The sequence below is a fragment of the Pinus tabuliformis genome, chromosome 4_1 (assembly GCF_031772625.1).
Source record: "Pinus tabuliformis cultivar Carrire ecotype Pingquan chromosome 4_1, CPIR1, whole genome shotgun sequence".
Taxonomy (NCBI): Eukaryota; Viridiplantae; Streptophyta; class Pinopsida; order Pinales; family Pinaceae; genus Pinus; species Pinus tabuliformis.
This window is the reverse complement of record NC_142303.1, coordinates 339,737,016-339,753,675: the sequence shown is the minus strand read 5'-3', so window position 1 is coordinate 339,753,675 and position 16,660 is coordinate 339,737,016.

The following is a 16,660-nucleotide window of genomic DNA, read 5'->3' as shown; positions in this document are numbered from 1 at the left end:
TGCATTAGCCACTCGATTTTTCTTCCCTTTAAGATGTTTCATGTCAAAATCAAATTCACTTAAAAATGTTGTCCATCTCGCCTGTCGAGCATTTAAGCTAGACTGGTTGAAGAAATTGGTAAGGCTGCTATGATCTCTTAACAACATAAATTTCTTTCCCAACAAGTAGTGTCATCACATTTTAAGTGCATATACTACGGTTGTTAATTCGAGGTCAAGAATGGAATATCGTTGTTCATACTCCTTCAATTTCTATGATTCATAAGCAATAACATTTCCTTCTTGTGTCAGCACTCTGCCAACACCCTCTTTACTTGCATCCGTGCAAACCACGAAATACGGATCTACGACATTTACCATGGGCGCAGTGGTAAGTAGGTGTTTTAATCTTTCAAAACTTTGCTGACATTTAGCTATCCATTGGAAGGTGCATCCCTTTTTTTGTAAAGAGGTCATTGGAAAAGAGATTTTTGAAAATCCTTCAATGAACTGAGGGTAGTACCCGGCCAAACCCAGGAAGGATATGATATCCGCGACATTCTTTGGAGCGGTCCATTCCATAATGGTTTTGATTTTATCTAGGTCCAATGCTATCCCCTTGGCTAATATAACGTGACCCAAGTATTGGATCTGATCTTTGAAAAAGCCACACTTGCTTAATTTAGCATACAACTGGTTCTCCTGAAAAGTTTGCAGCATTATTCTCAAATGTTCTTTGTGCTCCTTCTAATTTTTAGAGTATATAAAAATGTCATCAATAAAAATCAATATAAAATTATATAGATAGAGCTGGAAAATATTGTGCATCAAACTCATAAAGGTAGTTGGGCCATTTGTGAGGCTAAATGGCAACACTACAAACTCGTAATGACCATAACGAGTTCAGAATGTCATCTTGTAAATGTCTTCCTCTATTCTTATTTGGTGGTAGCCGAATCTTAAATTGATTTTTGAGAATACCTTGGCTCCTTGCACTTGATCAAATAAATCATCAATATGTGGCAAGGGATATTTGTTTTTAATGGTCGGTTTATTTTAGTGACGATAATCAATACACAATCTCAATGTCCCATCTTTCTTTCGTACAAATAGTACGAGGGCTCCCCAAGGGGACACACTGAGGCAGATGTACTTTTTATCTAGAAGTTCCTGAAGCTGGATTTTGAGTTCTGTCAATTCAGGTATGCTCATGTGATAAGGTGCCTTGGACACGGGGTTGCGCCCAGAATTAGTTCAATGGTGAAGTCAATATCCCGCTTGGCTGGTAAACTAGGAATGGACTTAGGGAATACATCAGCAAATTCCTAAATGACAGGAATATTTTCCAAGGAGGTCATTTTATTTTTGGTGTTGGTAAATCCCACTTGGACAACATATGTTTGACAACCCTTCCTAATACATTTCCCTAACTGACTAGCAGTACTAGGGTGCAGTTTTTTATTGGTCTTTATTCCTAGAGGTTCGTTTCTTTGTCCTGATTCTGAAATAAAACTGATAGTTTTTTGTTTGAAATCAACTAGGGACCAAAATTTTTCGAATCAATCCATTCTGATTAAAATGTCGTATGAACCCAAAGGAAGAATGTTAAGGTTCATGTGAATGGGTTGTCCTGAGATTGTTATGGGACAATGTTCTGTTTTTGCAACTACCTTTCTTTTTGTCCCGGTGGCTAATTGAACTAGCCATGGTTTTGGGAACTTACTGCTCTGCAGCTGACATTTTTCTACCACTTTAGGACTAACATAACTTAAGCTAGCACTGGGATCAAACAAAACTGAAACAAGTTGCTTAGCAATCATACCTTCACATTCAATCATGGTGGGCTGATACTCTGCTTGATGATCATCCAGGGAAACATTAATCCTAGGCATGCTCCTTGCCACTTCTCCAACAGTGGAAGCTTCCTGCATGTTTGCTAGTTGATCTGTATTTTTCCTTACGTAGACAGATTTTGTAGTAATGGGGTTCTCCACATCCCCAGCATTGCAGTGGCGGTTTTGACTGTTGGTCATTACTAAATTTATTAACCCCTTCTGACTGTCTATTTTCAGAATAAGCAGCTTTGGGTTGATTCCTTGCTCGAAATTTACTGAAATGATTTTTTTATACATTTATGCTATTAGAAAATTTTCGGTGTCTACTTGGAATCAAACTTCTTCCCTTTTTTTCAACCCTCCTTTAGGTTCGTCATTTTTCTATTTCATTTAATATTGCAGATGCAGGCTTTCCGCACTGCATCATCCATCATTTTTGGATAGTCAAACTCAAGTTTTTCCTTCATAAAATTGGGTAAGATACTAATGAAACGATGAATCTTAGCCTTTTCCTCTTGCATATAAGGCACATAGTGTAGTAAGGAAGTAAATTGTGTTACATATTCATCCATGGTTAAGGTTCCTAATCTCAACTCGTGGAATTCCTTTCCTTTTTATCATAATAACGTTCAGTTAGATACTTCTCTTTGAAATGCTTTTGGATTCATTCCAGGTAACTTGTTCCTCGTCAATTTTCCTTACAGTTTAATTTATTCCCACCAAAGGGTAGCCTTACCTCTTAACTGATACACTGCCAATCAAGCTTTCAGTTTATTTGTGTACTCATAAATCTGAAAATACTTTCTTATATCAATTAACCAAGTTTTTGCTGCCTCCTCAGATTATCCTTCAAAAAGTGATGGTTTAATCTTTTTAAATTCTCCTTATAACTCAGATTTTTGCCTTTTTGTCTTGTGCTGGTCGGAAACATTGTCCGAGCATCCTTCTTTGTCTTCTCTGTGTTTTTCTACTAACTCCGCATTTTATTCTCCATGCTGAGTTGTTGGGGTTTTCTTCCCATCCTCAGAACTAGGGTTAGGATGTCGTTGGTTTTGTCAATTGGACAAACTTCTGAGGATTTTCTCCAGTTATATACGTAACCGTTTTTTATCTGTTCTTAAACTTATCATCTCCACACGGAATTTCTGTACAGTTTCGAGTAGGACTTCATTTTCTTGACGGGATTCCTCACCCAGCTAAATCCAAATATCAGGGTTAGCATTGACATAATGTGTTCCTGGCGAATTAGGTGGTCCTCGGCTCCTTTGCATTCTGCCCCTTCTTGTGTTGAGGCGATCTCTCTATGTTCACATACATGTTCACTTAGTTAAATTAAAGGGATTAAATTCGTTGCATCTATATATATATAGATATATATATATATATATATATATATATATTTCCCAAAGAGTCTTATTGTGCGAACCTGAGCTCTGATACCACTTGTAACAGCTAACAACTTAAAACAAAACATATAAAAAGAAAATTTCAAACTTTAACATTTTACACCTAAGCCTTATACCAAAAGGTCCAAATGCCACGGAGGAGGTTGTAGATTTCTATGGCACAATAATTGATTTATGTATCGTGTTAAATGTCGCATCATGTTGCTCTATCATGCCTTAATGTTTCACATGGCCTCCCACGCGTCACTCAACCTTGGGTTGCAGACCTTCTGTCCATTCAGCCACGCAGCTTGGGTCTAACTATGACACCTGGTGTATTCCTCATCCGTTGATTTGGTTGAAGCGATACGATGATGGGAAGAGTTTAGGGGTTTTCCCATTGCCCAACTCACCGTATCAGATCAAACCTGAGCTCATTTGTGTCCCAAGGGTGAGGGTGTTGGTTGCTCTACTACGACTGCAACCCTTATTTTCTCAGCTGAACCTGCTGATGAGCCCCAATTTTGGTACAATTCGGGCTCATTTTGGCCTATTCTCTCTGCTCAAACCATTCACTTTTTACTGCTTATGCATGCATTTCTTAGTTTATTCGTGTTGTTTGTAGGAGGAAGGGTAGACACTTTATCTACGTGACTAATGCATTATGATTTCAGGTTTTTGCATTAAAAAGGGAGAAAAGACCACGTGAAAAGGAGACAAGGAGACAATGAGGTGGCACTGCTGGTTTTTAGGAGAGGATGTCCACGGTCTTAGGGACATTCCTCGTGATTCCCACCAAGAACTCCGAGCTCCAATCCATCCTCCCTCCGAGCTTAGAAGCAGCCATCTATTCTACAGGAACAACAGTTATAAACTGCTCTACAGGAACAGTAGTTATGACTGTCCTAAAGGATCTGCAGTTGAACTCTAGCTGGACAGCCGAGCTCCTAAAATCAAGGACACCTGTTGGATAGTCATTTTGGCATAAATACTGAGGCCGTAGCCTTGTAGAGAAGATTTTTGAACCTTGGCATTACTCTTGTAATTGAAAAGTACGAGCTAGAGCTCAGTTTTTGTTTCTTTTTGTAAGCCAATTTGGCATGACATCAGATTATGAATAAAGAAGGCAGATTTTGATCTAGTTCTGAGTTTTCCCAAGGAGCTATAGCTCTCAGGTTAGGGCCCAACCTGAGAGCAATAGATCTCCTCAGTGTTGTAATGTGTTTGCATTTCGTTCCAGCACTTTGAGTTTGTTTATTTTCACATGCAATTCAGATTTCCAGCTTGTTAATTTAGTCATTTTCATGAGCATAGATAGGACTAGTTTATGGTGATTTGCTTTCAGTGTTTAAGTTTGATAGGAGGATAGATATAATCTCTTGGAGCTCCAGCAAAAACAGGTTGTAAAGGCTCACTGCCATCTCACTGTTAGGGATTGGGGTGTAGTCCATGACCAACCACCAAAAAGAACAGCAGTCTTCTCATCTCCATGCAAGCTGCAACATAAACATTTTCATTGAAGATCTATTCAGGCATTTTTGACATCGATCCATACTGCACTTCCACGCACAGGTTTCATTTCTTGTTTTCCATTTCTGTTCATAGGTTTCATGGCACAATTATCATAGGTTAATGAATTTCTCGTTTTGATGCATAGGTCATTTGTTTCATTTACGCTGCTCCTTCTCAAACCATTTTCTTCTTCTTCTTCTTGATCTATCTGCAAGTTCTATTCAACCTCTGTCTCACTCATTTACCCTCCAACTCTCTCATTTCCCACATAGCTCCATCTCCTTCAACTTTCGTTGGTTCCATCCTTCCAATCATCAAACCATTGCATACACCCTTCCTTCATCTGATTTTCCAGCTCCTGAGCCATCATCAGGTCCATCTCCATCTCACTTAGCCTCCCACACCACTCCAGCACTCCATCATCTCCCAAAACCTCCACGGCCAATCATCCTGTAGAATTGCACAGCCATCCTGTAGAAACCAGAGTATCGTGTAGGATCCCCTGCAGACTTCCTGTAGGAGGCCACTCACTTGGTTGCCGAGCTTCTGAATGTGAGGGACCTCTGTGGATGGATGATAAGGATCCCTAGGGACCTCTCCTAGCCTCCCCAACATGTCCCACGCTTTCCTTCCTTCTCCATCCCATCTGCACCACCAAACCCTAGTTAGCACAAAATCACAATCATTCCACACACTTAAAGGAAAAATACAAAAACATGTCTTTCATGATGCAAGTAGTTTAGATCCATGCATTTGCACATATTAGAGGTGACAGCAGCCTTGGTTGAAGTTTCATTCACACTCTTTTCATTATAGAGGTTAGACTAGTTAAATTAGGGTTTCCTAGGTTTACATGCTTTGATTTGCTTTCAGTTCAGTTTGTCAAGTAGAGTAGCTTTCCTTTGAGCATAGCTTTCATCCATCAGTTAGCAAGCTTCTTCTGAGAGCCTATAGAAGTTGGCTTGAGCCCTAGCGGACTTGTGCCAGCTGACCAAGTGACAGCTGCGACAAGAGCTAGTACTTGTGCATATAGCACCGTCGCTTCCAAGTTTGTACGAACTACCGGGTTGATAAAATAAGAGACAGGAAGCCCCAGGAGTTGTAGCATTATTGCTACAATACTGGAGCTCACCATCTTTTTGGCGTCGTTGCCGGGGACGCATCAGAGTATTAGTAATTGTTGCTTTTCTTCTACTTTCGCACTCTTACTTCTGCTCAGTAGTTTATTTCATTTCCATTCTGCAAAAGTAGCTTAGCATTTCCTGCTTTCATAGATTAGCATTTCCTGCTTTCATAGATTAATATTCCAATTCCGCAATTTCATTTGAGTAATATAGTTAGTTGTAGATCACTTTGTTCCAGTTTTGCAGGTACCAAAGAAAAACGCAAAAGCACTCAAAAAAGAAAGGTCCTTTCCATTTCATGCCTCGTAGGAACCGAGATAAATCAGGCAAATTCCTACCCAACACCCCCACCACATCACTAAGTCACCCTTCTCTCTTCTTTGGTGACAGTGACTCAAAGGAACCTATAGGTGAGCATCCTGAGATATACCAAGACCCTATAGAAGAAGAAGAGTTAGAAACCACTCCATCTGAAGCCATGGCTGATAATAGGAGAGAAGATGAGAGAATAGAAGGAGCTTTCCCCATCCGAGAGACCAATGGAGATATGAAAATGAAAAACATTAGCCCCTCCGCCTTGCCTCACTTACATGGACTGACCACTGAGGATCCTGATACCTTCTTGTTTGAGTTTGCTGTCCTTTGTAGAACTTATGACTATACTGAAGATGAGCAAAAGCTGAAGCTTTTCCCTTCCACTCTTAAGGATGCAACACTACGCTGGTTCATGGGATTACCTGGGAATAGCATCGCTACTTGGGCTCAAATGCAGCAAGCCTTCAATACCAAGTATAGGGATTACTGTAGGTCCATGGAAACCAAGGGAGAGATCTTTCGGATGACCATGGGAAATGATGAGTCTTTGGAGGATTATGAGGAGAGGTTCCAACTTAGCTATAAACGGGCCAGGTGCACACTTGACCCTGAATCCCTCAAGTTGGTTCTACTCCGAGGAGTCCCTGAAGATTTCTTAGACACCCTTCACATGTTAGCTGGGGGGGACATTTACCAACTGCCTTATGAGGACATCAAGACTGTGTTTAGAATTCATTCCAGGGCAGCTAGAAAACGAGGTAGAGGAAATCTCCTCTCCACTGGTGTCCCTTTCTCCAAACATGAGTTTACAAACCAATTAGAAGATCTTAAGAGTGAGGTGAGACAGACCATTGCCATGCAGCTGGACACATTCAGGATCCAGCAGAAGAAGGAAGAAGCTGAGAGAGCCTTGGCTGTCTTCTGTCCTAGGTGCACCAGAAGACACCCTAAGAACGAATGTCCATTGGATTCGGTTGAAGTGTGTTTCGTTTGTGAGGAGGACCACCCAAAAAATCAGTGTCCAACCTTACCTGGATTTAAATCCATGTACCAAGGAACCGAAGCCCCCACTGAACCTCTCTACTTCATCAACCAAAGGAGGCCTCAAGGATCTAGACCTTATCAGCAGGGAATGCACGGGGCACCACAAGCTTATTATAACCCCAACCACTCGACTCCCATGCCTTCTTGGGGTCCCCCTTCTCATCCTTCTTGGTCCATGCCTCCTCCATGGTCTTATCCACCTCAGTACCCGACTCAACCTACTTCTCATTCATATCACTCACATGCCCAGTCGCAGCCTCAATGGAGTGCTCCTCAGTCGGGGTGGAGGCCCCAATACAACACTCCTCCTGCCATTTTGCCTCCACCACCAGCTCAACCTCAACCTTTACCTCCTGCTCCTCCAAGGCAACCTCAAATGCCTGCTCAACCGAACCCGAACCCCAACAATAGACAGGCCCAGCAGGTATACACTGGGGAAACCTCATGCCCTACCTATGCTGTGGAGATCCAGGAGATCAACCTTCGATCTGGAAAGACTCTACCAGATCGCCAACCTCCTCCCCCAGAGGATGAGGAAGATCTACAGGAAAGTGAACCAAAAGCTATTCCACCCTTTCCTGAGAGATTAACAGCCACCACACAACCTAACCCCGAAGAAGATGAGCTGTTGGGTGAGCTCAAGCAGTTGTGTGTAAAAATCCCACTTCTCCAAGCCATCAAGGATGTGCCAATATATAACAAGATGGTTAAGGAGAAGTGTTTCAAACACCCAGGCAGACAGAAGAAAGATGCCTCAACTATCAATGTCATAGGACAACTGTCTGACCTTATGCTAGGACAAGTCATCTGCCCAAAGTACCTAGATCCTGGAAGTCCTGTAGTAGATGTTCACATCAATGGCACCATTATCCCCCACACCTTGATTGATCTGGGGGCGGCCATCGATGTGATGACCAGGGATACCATGCAAAAACTCAATCTTCAGGGTTCCTTGAGGAAGACCTCGACAGTACTGCAATTAGCAGATCGCTCCACCGTGACTCCCGAAGGGATTGTGGAGGATGTCATGGTCTCCATTGATTCTTGGGAATACCCTGCAGACTTCCTGGTTCTGCAACCAAAGGCAAAGCTTACTGGATATCCTCTCATTTTGGGAAGGCCTTGGTTAGCTACTGCAGATGCTTACATCAGTTGTAGGGCAGGAAATATGACCATCAAAAATGGTCCCATGTCCAAGCAGCTAGTCCTATACCCTCCTGCCCAACCCTCCTTAGAGCATGACTTACCACTTTGGCTAGAAGAAGGAGAGGAAGAAGAGGTGTACTCAGCACCTCTGTGCACCCTAGATACCACTAGAAGAGACCCTCCTACCGAGGATGATTTGATTGAGACCCTGATCCAGAATCCACCTTCCAGTGCACTATCCTTAGAGAAGTTGGTGAAGGATGCCCAAGCTAGCACCTTAGTGGACCTTTGTACAACCAACCCCGTCACTCCCAGAGTCAAAAGTGTGGAGTTCGGCCCTGAGAGAGCATTAAAGATCAGCTCCTCCCTATCTCCTTCCCAGGAGAAGGAGTTGAGTAGCCTATTGGCCAGCCACTTAGATGCTTTTGCTTGGAGCTATAAGGAGATGAAAGGAGTCCATCCCTCGGTCTGTACCCATCATATATACATCAAAGAGGACTGTAAACCAGTTAGGCAACCCCAGAGGAGAATGAATCCAGCCCTTAAGGACATTGTCAAGGAAGAATTGCAGAAACTGTTGGATGCTGGATTCATCTACCCCATATCAGATAGTGAATGGGTGTCCCCTCTGGTTTTGGTTCCCAAGAAAAATGGGAAATGGAGAATCTGTGTGGACTACCGAGAGCTGAACAAAGCTACCAAGAAAGACCATTTCCCTCTGCCTTTCATAGATCAAGTGTTGGATGGACTGGCAGGAAAGAAGTTCTTCTCTTTCCTGGATGGGTTTAGCGGGTACAATCAAATCCAAATCAGCCCGGAAGACCAAGATAAGACCACCTTCACTTGTCCTTGGGGTACCTTTGCCTACCGTGTCCTTCCCTTTGGGCTATGCAATGCTCCTGCTACCTTCCAGAGAGCTGTCTTGAGCATCTTCTCGGAGTTGGTCCATGATGCAGTAGAAATCTATATGGATGACTTTACTCCTTACGGGGCTAACTTCCAGGAAGCATTGTCCAACTTGGGAAAGGTCCTAACCAAGTGCATCGAGATGAACTTGTCCCTTAGCCCTGAAAAATGTGAATTCCTAATGACTGAAGGGACTGTGCTAGGCCATACCATCTCTCGCCAAGGGTTACAGGTGGATCCTAACAAAATCGCTCTAATAAAAAAGGTTCCACCTCCACAAAAGGTAAGGGATGTTAGGAGTTTCTTGGGATTAGCGGGGTATTACCGAAGATTCATTAAATATTTCAGCAAGCTAGCCTTGCCATTGTTCGGTCTGTTGGCAAAAGATGTGGAGTTTAATTGGACTGACGATTGTCAGAAGAGTTTAAATGAATTAAAAGACAAGTTAGTGTCAGCTCCAATCCTGAGAGGTCCAAACTGGGCCCTACCTTTCCACATCCACACTGATGCCTCAAACAAAGGCATAGGTGCAGCCTTAGGACAAGTTGAGCAAAAACTTCCATATGCCATTTACTTCGTTAGCAAAAACTTGTCCAAAGCAGAGTTGAATTACACTGTAACCGAGAAAGAATTCTTAGCTGTGGTCCATGCATTGAACAAGTTCCGACATTATATTACTAGTTACCAGACCTTTGTACATACTGACCATGCTGCTATCAGATATTTGATGAACAAACCAGATGTGAATGCTCGTATTATTAGATGGTTACTTTTATTGCAGCAGTTTGCTCTAACCATTGTTGATAAACCAGGTAGAGAAAATGTTGTTGCTGACTTCTTGTCTAGATTGGATTTGTCTGCAGATGAAGATGGGACGGTGGATGACCAGATGCCTGATGAGCATCTGTTTGCTATCTCAGTACTCTCTCCATGGTTTGTTGATATAGAAAACTACCTTGTTTCAGCACAATTCCCTCCGCATCTCTCTTCGAGAGAAAAGAGCAAAATCATCAGAAAGAGTGCCTCATTTACATGGATCGGGGGCAATCTGTTCAAGCTTGGCCCCGATCAGATCTTAAGGCGTTGTGCAAGGGAAGAGGAAGTCTTTGACATCCTCCTCACCTGTCATGATGGGCCTTATGGAGGACATTTTGCAGCAAAGAGAACTGCCTTCAAGATCCTGCAGGCAGGCTACTATTGGCCCACACTTCATCAAGATGTCAGAAGATATGTCAGTCAGTGTGACCAATGCCAAAGAATGGGGAAACCGACCCAAAGGGATGAGATGCCTCTCCAACCTCAAGTGACTCTTGAGCCATTTGAGAAGTGGGGCATGGACTTTGTGGGTCCAATCAATCCCTCTTCGAGGCAAAGATCCTACATCATTGTGTGTACTGACTATTTGACAAAGTGGGCAGAGACCAAAGCAATCAAAGCAGCAACAGAAGAAAAAGTGGCCGAGTTCCTAAGAGAGAACATCTTCTATAAGTTTGGCCATCCAAGAGAGCTGGTCACCGATCAAGGGAGCCAGTTCACCTCCAACCTGGTTGAAGATCTCCTAGCTCATCACAAGATCAAGCATAGGACTTCCACTCCCTATCATCCTCAAGCAAATGGGCAGGTGGAAGTCACCAATAGAGCATTAGAGGGGATCTTGACCAAAGTGGTGAGCAGCAGCAGAAAAGATTGGGCAGATCGCCTGGTTGAAGCCACATGGGCTTACAACACCACTTGGAAGACCACCACCGGTTTTACACCTTATGAGCTGGTCTATGGGAAGAAGGCTTTGCTGTCCATTGAGTTCGAATACAATACCTTGAGGATGGCAGCTCAGCTGGATCTAGATCTCAGCCATGCACAACAAGAAAGGTTATTGCAACTGAATGGACTGGATGAGCACCGCATGCAGGCCCTCCTTCACTCAGAAGTGGTTCAACTTCAGAGGAAGGTGTGGCATGACCAACATCTCCATGACAAGCAATTTCAGCCGGGAGATTGGGCTTTGTTGTATGATTCCAGATACAAAGATTTCAAGGGGAAGCTGAGAACCAGATGGCTAGGGCCATATTCAGTGGAAAAATGTCATGACAATGGATCTGTTCTTATCCGGACCATTGATGAGGAAGCCATCCCCATGCTTGTCAACGGGCATCGATTGAAGATCTACAGGAAGACTCCCTCCAGACAAGAGTTCATCAAAACTATGGAGAAGGCAGTATTGGTCATAGAGAAGGGTCCTGCCCCTGCTTTGGGCACACCCTGAAGAATCTAAAAAAAAAACAAAAGAAAAAAAAAAAAGGGAAAAAAAAAAATAAAGATCCTTGGGTGAAAACCTTTCTGAGGCGCCCAAGGCAGGTGGTAGGGGTGAAAACCTCATTTGAGGCGCCCCTGCTATCTTTCAAAAAAAAAAGAGAAAAAGGAAATAAATATCCTTGAGTGAAAACCTCTCTGAGGCGCTTAAGGCAGGTGGTAAGGGTGAAAACCTCATTGAGGCGCCCCTGCTATCTTTCAAAAAAAAAGAGGAAGAAAAAAGAAAAAGGAAAAAACAAGATCAATAAGCTATTATGTGAAATTTGCATGCAGATTGCAGGTGTTCTATGGAGGAGAGGAAGCCTCTCAAGTCAAGGTCAAAGGTCCTTCTCATGCAGCCAGGACACCTCACAAGCTCCTCCTCCAAGAATACTTATGTTTTTCAAGGTATGTGCAATTTTATCATGGTTTGAATCTTCTACAGGAAACTGCTGTCTTTCTACAGGAAGGCACATTTTTTCTACAGGAGAGCGCAGTCGTTCTACAGGAAGAAGCAGATTCTCTACAGGAAAGTACAGACTCTCTACAGGAAGGCCGAACTTTCTACAGGAAGCTCTGTGTCTACAGGAAGCTTCCTATAGGAGTTTTGGGCGGCCAGAATTCGTCGTAAAAGGAGATTTCGCGACCATGGCTTGGTTTGGATGCATGTAAGCCTCTGTTAAGCATCCTTGCACGTTGCTGTCACCATGCTCCACCACCTGTGTCGAAATGCGGTCAAGTCCCAGCACAAACAAAGGAAATCGATGAGTTCTCGTGAGAAATCCATTTCCAAAATAAAAAAATGATGGGATCTCATACCACAGGCATCAAGAGCTCCGGGATCGTGATCAGAACCGCCATCGTGCAGCATGCACCCAAGGAGAAAGGACTGTTATGAGACCCCTCGCGGGGATCCTGTAACAATTCAACCTGCTCGAGTGGATGCCATTCATAGCACCGTCATCCGAGATGAAACGCGGGCGCGTGCAAGCCAATCCGTCCACTCCAGCGTTGGCATCAGGTTACCACGAGCTTCCGGGACTGTGTAAGCCGAATGCAGCAAGTAGATCCGCTCCCCGTCGTCCAAAAACCGAAAAATCGTGTGTAGCTGCGCGCAGGTAAGTGTCTTCCCCTTCATTCCATCAAATCGCATGAATCTAACTTTGAATTTGTTTGCAAAGCGTAAAATTGAATGGTTGAGCGGCCGTATGGCCAGTCGGCTGGCCACGTCGGCTAGTTAAAGTGTAATTGGGTGATTGGGTGGCGGACATGACAAAGAGAATGAACGGCATGCACGTGGGAGCACTCTCGTCAGAAGCATGAGTTTAACAGGAATGGCGGCGGCAAATCTGAGGGAATGAATGCAGCAGTGAGTGAATACGCAAGCGGAGGATGGATGACGTTGCCCAATGGTCCGGCGGGGACAGCTCATCCCCCGCGCCATGGATTGCGCCAGTTCAAAATCCAATCGGCTAAATCAACCGCACGCATTTATCATCCAACACTTCAACTCGGCTAGCCATTCTGATCTCCTCTGTATTTTGATACGCCGAGTTGTTGGCTACCAGAACGCTGGTCAAGCACATCGTGAGCGCGGCCAACTACAGTCCTCCCCGAGAATTGCGCGTGGCTTCTACAGGAACGTGGTTCTACAGGAGCACAGTCTACAGGATCGCAGTCATCTACAGGAAAGCGGGTGCCTCGCAAAGAAAGGTGGCCAATTAAGGAGGTAACCCTGAACTCTTAATGTAACTGGTTCTTAGAAGTGGCAAGACCATCGTCCACGATCGGGTTATAAAAATATTGGTGGAATTGTGTTTGCTGTGCCGTTGCTACTATTCTACAGGATGGTGGTATAAGTAGTCTGTGTTGAATTTTGTATGTGCATGCTCTTTTCTCATAAACCAAACCTCTTTTACACCTGCCACCTTCAGTTCAAACGACAGGGTCCATCATGTCGGGTGGGTTTATAAGACGAGAGCCCACTGATTCAAATACACTAAGGAGAAACCCGGCAGTAGTAGAGCTCTTCACCAGAGCACAGTGGATGTCGTTTTGTGATAAGCTGCAGGGCTACGATGATGAAGTAGCCAAGGAATTCTTGCAGGCTCTGCAGCCTAAATCCCAGACACTGGCCACAGTAACCTTCAGAGGTCTAAGCCTCAAACTCACCCCAGAACACATCAGTCGGATCACAGAACTTCCTATGGATCTGTCGTGGGACAAAGGCAAGAGAAAGCTAAGCCAGCAAGCCAAGAAGGACTTCTTCCCACCTGAAGAAGAATTCACAGAGGATAAAAACGGGGTGAGGAGAACCAGCCTGTCACCACCTTGGAACGAAGTCAGTTTGCACGTTATGAAATATATCACTTGTGAGGGGCGTTACAACATCATATATCACTTCCGGTTGCTCAGTGAGCTAAGACATCAGCTTGATCTTCCCGCAGAGCAGAGACTGAGCATTCCTTACTTTTTACTACAGTCCTTAATGGAGTGTGCTACAAAGCTAAGACAGGGCATCCCTGATCAGATAGCCCATCATGGGTTAATAAAACTGCTTGTGGAGGACACATTGCACTCATATAAGGTACCCCTCTCATGGGAATCCTTTCGCAATTTGACCAAAGACGGGGATATTAAAATGCTGGTCGAAGAAACGGGTTCCTCTAGCAGTGAGGAACATGAAGCAGTGGCCGAAGAACAAAGGAAGGGGCATAAGGAAAAGAAAGGCCAAGAAAAAGGTGGCACACCTACCTCGTTAGCAAGGGAAAAGAGGATGAAGAGCAGAATGGACAAAGCAGAGGTGGCCCACGTCAGCCCAAGCACCTCAACAGCACCTACACCCAAAGCAAAAAGCAAAGCTCAAGCAGGCAAGCAAGCGGAAGTGAAGACCCCTGTGTCTACAGGGAAGCAAAAATGGGCTTCTACAGGAAGCCCGAAAACACAAACTCAGGCTTCTACAGGAAGCCCAAAAATCATTGAAAAACAGGCTTCTACAGGAAGCCCAAAAATCATTGAAAAACAGGCTTCTACAGGAAGCCCGAAAGCAAAAACAAAGGCTTCTACAGGAAGCCCGAAGATCAGTGAGAAGCAGGCTTCTACAGGAAGCCCAAAAGCAAAGACCAAGGCTTCTACAGGAAGCCCGAAAATCGTTGGAGAAAAGGCTTCTACAGGAAGCCCGGAAGTGCAACCACAGGCTTCTACAGGAAGCCCGAAGACAAAGACAAGGGCTTCTACAGGAAGCCCGAAATTGGGAAAAGGGGCTTCTACAAGAGGCCCGGAAGTCATTGAGAAACAGCCTCCTACAGAGAGTCCGAAGACAGAGAAAGAATCTTCTACAGGAGGCCCAGAAGTGGGCAAAGCAGGGCCTTCCACAGGAAGCCCGAAATCTGAAAAGGAGGGACCCTCTACAAGGAGCTCTGAGAGAGCAAAACACAAAAAAGAGAGGGCTGGCATTCTCGAAAAGAAGGCTGCAGCGGCGCTGGCTGCCCTCAGTACACCTCCGAAACCGAAGGAGAAAAGGGAGAGGGAGACCCCTCTACAATCTGAAGCCAGGAGAAGCAAGAGGATGACCACGGGCAAGCCACAGCCTCCACCCAGCAGCCAAACCACTTCAGGGGACGTCCCTACTTCACCCAGTGCAAGAACCCCTTCTAAAACATCAGCCACCCCCGAAAAGGGGAGCCCAAAAATAACTTCCTGGACACGAAAGATAGGCCAGTCGCCTTCTGAAGCCCGGCTCAAGGAAATAGGAAAGGGGAAGGAAGCATCACCTTCGTCACCACCAGGGGCAGCAAAGGCAGGGCCGCCAAAAACGGGAAAAGAAGAAGCGCCACCCTCGGCAGAGAAGGCAGCACCACCAAAATCAGGGAAGGAAAGGCATGCTCCGGGCTCTAGTTCTCGGCGAAAGACGAGGAGCCAGGGCAAAGTTGCTCAAGGATGAGCAAATGGTTCAGTTGGGGGGTGATGATGAGCCCCAATTTTGGTACAATTCGGGCTCATTTTGGCCTATTCTCTCTGCTCAAACCATTCACTTTTTACTGCTTATGCATGCATTTCTTAGTTTATTCGTGTTGTTTGTAGGAGGAAGGGTAGACACTTTATCTACGTGACTAATGCATTATGATTTCAGGTTTTTGCATTAAAAAGGGAGAAAAGACCACGTGAAAAGGAGACAAGGAGACAATGAGGTGGCACTGCTGGTTTTTAGGAGAGGATGTCCACGGTCTTAGGGACATTCCTCGTGATTCCCACCAAGAACTCCGAGCTCCAATCCATCCTCCCTCCGAGCTTAGAAGCAGCCAGCTGTTCTACAGGAACAGCAGTTATAAACTGCTCTACAGGAACAGTAGTTATGACTATCCTACAGGATCTGCAGTTGAACTCTAGCTGGACAACCGAGCTCCTAAAATCAAGGAAACCTGTTGGATAGTCATTTTGGCATAAATACTGAGGCCGTAGCCTTGTAGAGAAGCTTTTTGAACCTTGGTATTACTCTTGTAATTGAAAAGTACGAGCTAGAGCTCAGTTTTTGTTCCTTTTTGTAAGCCAATTTGGCATGACATCAGATTATGAATAAAGAAGGCAGATTTTGATCTAGTTCTAAGTTTTCCCAAGGAGCTATAGCTCTCAGGTTAGGGCCCAACCTGAGAGCAATAGATCTCCTCAGCGTTGTAATGTGTTTGCATTTCGTTCCAGCACTTTGAGTTTGTTTATTTTCACATGCAATTCGGATTTCCAGCTTGTTAATTTAGCCGTTTTCATGAGCATAGATAGGACTAGTTTATGGTGATTTGCTTTCAGTGTTTAAGTTTGATAGGAGGATAGATATAATCTCTTGGAGCTCCAGCAAAAACAGGTTGTAAAGGCTCACTGCCATCTCACTGTTAGGGATTGGGGTGTAGTCCATGACCAACCACCAAAAAGAACAGCAGTCTTCTCATCTCCATGCAAGCTGCAACATAAACGTTTTCATTGAAGATCTATTCAGGCATTTTTGACATCAATCCATACTGCACTTCCACGCATAGGTTTCATTTCTTGTTTTCCATTTCTGTTCATAGGCTTCATGGCACAATTATCATAGGTTAATGAATTTCTCGTTTTGATGCATAGGTCATTTGTT